Consider the following 8,078-nt stretch of genomic DNA (forward strand, 5'->3'; position numbering starts at 1 on the left):
ATTTCTTTTCCTTGATTTGTTTCTTTTCATCAGAAATTGCATTCAAATTAAATGCAAATACGAAAAACGTGCCCATTAAATAAAAAAAAATGTGATTAGTATTGCCATAATGCAACCCTGCTGCGAGGTTGCAAAATGTAGACGCGTAAAAAACATACCTTTGAGTGTGACAAAATGTAGACGGCGTCGTTTTCCAATTTTGTATGGGAAACAACAACACCACAGATTTTACGGTTAGAAAACGTCTTAAAATGTAGACGTCTACATTTTCAGACACTATTTGGAACGAACTGTGAACACCCCAAATGAGTATTGATGGTCTAAAAAAATTTAAACTATCGATACTATCGTTAGTGCCATCGATAGTTTGACAACTCTACTCCGCAGACTTAGGAATATCATGAACCACCTCAATTTTGGATCTAACCAGACTTTTGTACAAATTCACAGCAATATTCGGCATTACCCCAGCTTTAACTGAGGTAATCGATTTGATTAACTTTACATTATTAGATGCATTCTCTAACAGCTTATTATAATGTGCTTTAACAGACAAGGACGCCGTAAGAGTGCGACCTATAAACTTAATTTGTTTAACTTGTTCAATTGCCTGATTATTGACCTTCAACTTGATCTCTTTTTTGCAGTTTTTGGAAAACTGTATAACTTTGGTTTTTTGTTAATTAATAACCAGGTTCAGACTATTACATACTCTTACAAACTCATTGATTTTCTACTCAAGCTTGACTACTAGTCTCTTAAAATCCCAATCGTGTATCAAAATAAGAAAATCATCTGCAAATTGGTATACATCAGTCCAATTATCCTCACATTCATGTAGGGATCTGGTATATACATTAAATAGCAGTGGAGAGAGGCAGCTACCCTGTGGTAAACCATTACCTACAGTAACTTCGCTTTTTCCAAGCCGTAGTACTCTTTCTTGTAAGAAGGACCTTATCCAGTTCACATACTTGCTTTCAACTTTAAAATCATTCAGCATATAAGACAACGCCAGCGTCGGCACACTATTGTACGCATTACTAATATCTACTACAACTGCCACAACTTTTTGACCTCTATCCTTGTACACATGAATATTTTGTAAGATTTCGTTTAAGCACATGGAGGCAGACCTCCCTTTGCGATAAGCAAAACATCTGTTCGGAAGCACACCCTTATTAGCCAATAATGGGTCCAATCTAGCCTTTACCATTAAATTAACTGTTTTAGGAAGAACCGGTATTAACGAAATGGGTCTATAATTTTCATGATCACCAGGATCCTTACCACTCTTGAGAATGGGTATTACCTTAATAATTCTCCACTCCCTATCAATTTCCCCCTCATAAAGAGGTCACTCAACGTATTTACCAACATTTCCTTTGATTCATCCGAGAACGCACGGATCATTTCATACGTGATTCTGTCATGACCCCCTGCCGATTTTTTTTTCTTACTTTTAAGTACAGAATTAAGCTCCTCCAGGCTGAACCTTGGAATTACAGTATCAACTACCTCAACACTTTCAACATCCCTCACATCCTGACAGTTAGTTACTTGCCCTTTCAAATGTAGAAGAAATCTATCATTCAATTCTTCCGGCCATTGTGACATGTCTGACTTTCTTGAGTTTCCTTTTAAGTTGTTAACGAATCTCCAGGCCTCCTTAGTATTTGGTACCTTATTTAGTCTTTGTACACTTTCCATGAAGTTTTGATTTTTAGCTTTTTTGACCTCATTCTTCCATGTTTCCTCACACTTAAGGGCATTATTAAAATTTTGCGGGGTAGGTGCAGAATTGCATTTCTTTCTCGCAGCTTTGTATAATCTAAAAAACTTGTTTAACTCCTCTTTCCTCCAAGATTTTGGTGTTCTATCATTCAAAATAGTAGGGGCACTTTTAATTTCAGTTTTTAGAGTTTGTGTAACACAACCAACTGTGGGTTCAAACTTAACCTTATTTAAAGAGCTAAACAACTTTTTTTTTTGATAAAAAGCTTACACATTTGGCTTCTGTAAAATTAATATCAATCGCAATAGGGTAGTGATGACTCCCCCCGATCTGACATTTTAACACCTCGCACTTAACTTGTGTGGAAACATTAGTGAAGGTAAGGTCCAACACAGAACCCCTCTTAAAATCATTAATCACTGGCTTGAAGGTGACATCCCCATTGTTAAGGCATTTCAAAGTCGAAGCATTAATAAAACTAGACAGCCATTTCCCTTTCGGGTTGTCAACTTTATCCCTCCATACAACCGAACGAGCATTCAAATCACCCATTACAAGGACATTATTAAAAACTTCTAAAAAAAAGAAAAGATTTGTAATGAAGTCCCTAAACACCGAAAGATCCATTGACGGTTCACAATAAACTGAGCATATAACTAAATTTGTAGTCAGATTTGTAGTTTGGACCACACTAACATCATGGTCTGATAAAAAACCCAATTTCTTAAACTTAATGGCTTTTCTGAGGGCAACCGCAGCTCCCCCATATCCATCAGCTCTTTTCTTCTCAACAAAATTAAAATTCAAAATATTCTTCCTACCATTTTCATCATCATGCGAGTACACCTCGCTGAGACACAAAATATCAAACTTATTACTATTAGCAAAAAAATCCAAGCTATTGGCATTTTTCTTTAACGATTGTACGTTATATTGCAGTATCTTCATTAAGATGATTAGTTATTAAACCCTCTTCTAGACTCGTGTCATTATTCTCCAGACTCAAAAAGTGTTGGTTTAACCGGTCACTAAAGTGCACAAAAGCATTTACACCTGCAGGAAAATCAACCTTACGGAATGCATCCCTTGCAAACTTAGTCATTTCCATATACCATTTTGCTGAGAACTAGTCCGCTCCCTATTACGTACAGCTTCTTTCGGTTGCACCGTCCTGCCTGTATTTATCTTCCTTGTACTAGTAGTATTCTTCACACGTTTTGCAAAACTCATCGGAGTAAGAACAGCATTCGCTTCGCTATCATTGTTCCTCAACAAGGATTGCTGTGTAGTAAGCTCTGGAAAATCTTCCCCACTTAGTAACTCAAACCTATTACTATACTCCTTACACTCATTTAAAGCCTCCAGTCTGGATTTTTTCTTTAACGTCATAATCTTGATAATCCTGCACCCATACAGGACAGTGAGACTTATTGAAAGAGTTATGCGACTCATCGCCTCACAAAATACACTTATTCAGACATCGTTTTGCTGACTTGCACCCCTTCTGCGTAGGGCCCAGCCTTCTGCACTTGAAGCACTGTCTCACCATGGGATAAAAATAATTGACTTCCAGTATTGTATAATCCAAAACCACTTCTTTTGGAACACAATCCCCCAAAAACCCAATCTTCACCGACAATGTTGGTATTCTTCTGTTACTATCTTTGCTTTCTCGCTTTGTGAGCCTCTGAACCGACATAACTTTAACCGCCGATCTCAAACCCTCCCTAATCTCATTCTCGGAGTACTCAACCGGAATGTGTCTAATTACTCCAAATGTCTCCACATAGTTTTTCGGAATGAATGTCTTAATTTTTAAAGACTTTAAGACATCACTTTGTACACACATATTCGCATAAGACGCATTTATGAAATACACTTTGTACAACGTAACTCCTATAGCTCTTATTGTATCAATGCCCTCAATGCCCTCAATTCCCAAATCCTTAATCCTGCTCCACAAGTATAAACCATTTCGCACTTTCCTGTTGTGCACCTTGTCACATAGGTTTGTGTCAAAAAGTACACATGTTAAACCTTTATGGCTTGCTGGGTATAACACAATTTCTCTTTCTACTCTTTTTCCATCTTCACTTGACATATTTTTGCCATTTACACTATTCGTCACTTCACCATTTTCGAAAACTGTACTACCCGAAATTGTCCCGTTACTACTTAGTGTCATATCAGTCCCGTTGTAACTTGGCGTCACCTCAGTCTCGTTACCTATTCCACTACCAATTCCCTTGTCCCACATCCATTCCACCGCATATTCCTCAAAATCCATGTTAGCTAGGCTGACCGGACCTTCAATCTTTGAAGCCCCATCTTTTTTGCAACCTTTAGCATCTGTTTTCATCCTTTTATGTTTAAAATCCACCCGAGCCTCCATGAGCTCCTCCTCAGTCTCCCCCAAATCATCGCCATTTGACGCCATGGCGTCACCTACACTACCTACAACAACACGTTTCACCCTTCTTGTACGTATCAGCACAAATTATTATAAATCACAAAAGCACAAAATCAAAAAGAATGATGCAGTAGCTCGTTTCTGTAACAATTCTCTACCAAGGCGAATTGAGATATGAATTCGCCGCCCTGTTCTCTACTGCTAATTAGTAGGTGAGAGTGACGTATTTTCTCTACCAGTAGAGAAATAATCGGTAGAGAAAAGTTACAGAAACGGGCTACAGCTTACCAATGGGCAATGCTCCCAGCAAATACACAAAAACGGCGAAAGATTCCACAAAAATCCAAAAGAATCCGCAATCCAGAAATATATCAACCTTAAGAATTCAATTCAGCACAACTTCTTTTATTAAAAATGTTTAAATTTAATCACTGCAACCGCAGCACAGAGATAAAACCAACCACCTTCTTCGCTCGCTCAAATGGAAGTGAAATGGCCTTGATAGTTAAATCGTACTCAAATTCAGTGATGGGACATTCGATTTGTTTTGCTGACAATGATGGAGAAATGTTTAAGGGTACTCATTTAAAAGCGCAAAGCTCTCGCAAACTGGGCAAACTGTGCAATTTAAAACCCTCGCAAATGAAATGTCAAAATTTGTATGGAAAGCTATTTGCACAAAAAGGGCAAGTTTGCGTGGAAAGTATGTCGCGCAAATTTGCGCAGTGTGATGTGCAACCCTCAATCAACTATTTTGCTCAATTTCATTTTGATTTGTGCTCAACGTTTTTTCGTAAGACTTAAATATTTTCTTAAATTCGAGTTCCAATTGTTCAACTTTATAAATTGAGCATTGTCAAATAATTAAATGCCTGAAATTGCACAGAATATAAAATTGTCCTCATGAAACACACTGCGCAAAGTTGCCTAATTGCCCAAATATAAAACTTGCGCGAATCGATGAGTACCCTTATTGTGTATTCGGTTTCTAGTACACTTTTTTATGTATCACAAATTCCTGTGGAAAGTTTGAATCTTTCGAATAGTTTGACCAGAAGACGCCTAAGTGGTTCGCTATTTCTGCCGCGTAGCATATTGTTCCTCCGTCTGTGTCTAACGATCGTATTGAAAGTGGGGTATAGGTTCCCGTCAACATTTTTAGACTTGACCAGATTTTTTTAGGGTCCGAATTGGGGGTTATTCTCTCTGTTAGTTTTTCCAAACTGGTTCTCTTAGCCTCTTTCAGTTCTCTTTTAAACAAAGCGTTTGCTTTTTTGTATTTCAGCAGGCTGCTTGGACACCTATTCTTTCTATAATTATGCCACAAATTCTGTTTAGATTCTCTTAATGCTTCAAGGTGTGACGACCAATATGGAACTACAGTTTTACGAATTCTAATGTGAGTTTGGGGTACTGAAAGATGAGCTGCTGTTCGGAGTGCTTTACGGAAAACATTGGCTTCTTTATTTATATGACAAAATTGCGGGTATTTCTCTATGGCTTTGTTAGCCGAGCATTGGAATTTCGCCCAGTTGGCCTTTTCTATAATGAATTTCGGTTTGGGTGTACTAGGGTTTGACGAGGCTAAAACTATTTTGGTCAACAACGGGAAATGATCACTTCCATGAAGTTGGGAAAGAGTGGAGCAGGTTAGCTTCGGACCTATCCCAGGTGAATATATACAAACGTCTATGTGTGTGAAGGTCTGGTGGGTTGTGAAGTGTGTTGGTACCATGTCATTAGAACTATTAAGTTTTTTGAAAGCAGGAAATCCTCTACAATTTTACCTCTTTGGTTAGTGGATTCTGAGCCCCACAGGGCGCTCCATGCGTTAAGGTCACCTACTAGTAGAATTTCTGTTTTTACCCCAGAGATGATATCGTAGAGATCTTTAACGCTAAATGTTTGTTGGGGGGGTATGTAAATCGATAGGATTGTGAATTTAAAGCCCATGTTCACTTCGATAGCGATGGACGCTATAGGGAAGTGCACGTCTATACGTTTGTGTCTTATTCCGTTTTTAACCATGACGGCTATCCCTTGTTTTCTTGTAATATTTAGAGGTAAATTAAAAAAGTATGTGGTATATGAATTTGATACTGGTGCTGTTTTGTTGTATGGGAGGTGTGTTTCCTGTAATGAGATGATAGACGGTGTAAGTTCTTTTATTAGTAGATGTAATTCATTCATGTTGTTGTGTATTCCTTTTATGTTCCATTGTAGTACGTTAAAAGTCATTGTCCGATACAAAATTGTCATCCAGAGTTCCTCTTATTTGTACATTTGAATTTTCGTCGACACTGCTTGGGGATATGAAATAGCTATTGCTTTGAATTAGTTGACTGATTCGAGTCATAGGCGAGTCAGTTATTAGCATATATGTAATACTCCTATATTGGCAGTAAGAGCTAGTACCGTCCGAAAACACTACAGTACAGATATATCAATAAACACGTACGAAAGAAAAGGAACACATACGTTTATAAATAAACATGTACACGACACATNTATAAATAAACATGTACACAACACATAAACAAAAACGGCACTCAAGTACACAATACATTGACAAAAACGGTACTAGACTGTCTCACTTTGATTTCTGAATGCTTACACATTGAGAAGTTTGCTTACTGCCAATATAGAAGTATTACATATTTGGTTATTAGGCGTGCTGTTGTCGGGTTTGTGCTTTTGTGAGTTGTAGCTGTTTTTAAAAACGTTGTTGTTTGTTCACTTGAAGGTTTGTCTAGATTCTGAGGAGTACTAGACGGCTCCTCGTTTCAAGAATTTTTTTTATGGTATTTTCATCTATTTTATTTGTTGGTTCGTTATTGCTGTTGTTGTTTGCTTGTGTTGTGATATTATTGTTGATGCTGTTGGCCTTTGCGGCGAAAGACAAAGGGGGTGATGCTCTCGGAAACTGTGCTGAGTACATTTCTCTTGCTTGTTTTAGTGTGCATTTTCTTTGAATTTTTATTTTTAGAATCTCCTTTTGTTGAACGAATTTGGGACATTTATTAGAGTTTGCAGCATGGTCTTCGTCACAGTTGGCGCATTTAATACGATCGCAGTCGTTTTGATGGGGTGNTCGTCACAGTTGGCACATTTAATACGATAGCAGTCGTTTTGATGGGGTGGTCGGCTACATATTTCACACAGTGGATCGTTACTACAATGTTTTTTTGTATGACCCAAACGCTGACATAATTTGCACCGCATAGGGTTTGGGAAATACTCCCTTACACGTGCTTTGTGCCATGAAATGTGATACGCACGCCTGTACTTGAACGGAAGTGTGAATGCGTGCTTGTGTGTGTGTATACAAAGCAGCCATAATGTTGCATAAACTCTGGAAACATCGTATAACAGGTCGATAATCATGTAGCGCTAGCAACATTTGCTGCAAAAAAAAGCAGTGTAAGTGTGAGTGTGGTAGTGTGAAAGTGATTAATCCGAAACGGGGCCGTTGAGCACATTGCGAACTTTATGAGTGGTTTCAGTCGGCCCAATCACCCCTATAAAAGGCACTAAGGGCAGCCAACGGCACTAATATAATATAGTGGTGACGTGTCTAAATAACGTTGGAGCGGTTTTGCGGGAGTAACGCGTAGAAGTTTTTCTAAGCAATTTCAAAAGAAAAAAAAAAAAGTTTCTTCTTCTTCTTCTTATTTGGCGCTGTAACCGCCTAAGCGATTTTGGCCGAGTCCAAAACAGCACGCCAGTCATTTCTCTTCTGTGCTAACTGACGCCAATTGAAAATGCCAAGTGAAGCCAAGTCCTTCTCCACCTGGTCTTTCCAACGCAGATGAGGCCTTCCTCTTCCTCTGTTACCAGCATCGCGGCCCGCGTTGAATATTTTCAGAGCAGGAGCGTTTCTGTCCATCCGAACGACATGGCCAAGCCAGCGGAGCCGCTAAATTTTAATTCGCT

The sequence above is a fragment of the Rhagoletis zephyria genome, unplaced genomic scaffold (genome assembly GCF_001687245.7).
Source record: "Rhagoletis zephyria isolate East Lansing unplaced genomic scaffold, Rhagoletis_zephyria_1.1 Rzeph_scaffold_01303, whole genome shotgun sequence".
In the NCBI taxonomy this organism is placed as follows: domain Eukaryota; kingdom Metazoa; phylum Arthropoda; class Insecta; order Diptera; family Tephritidae; genus Rhagoletis; species Rhagoletis zephyria.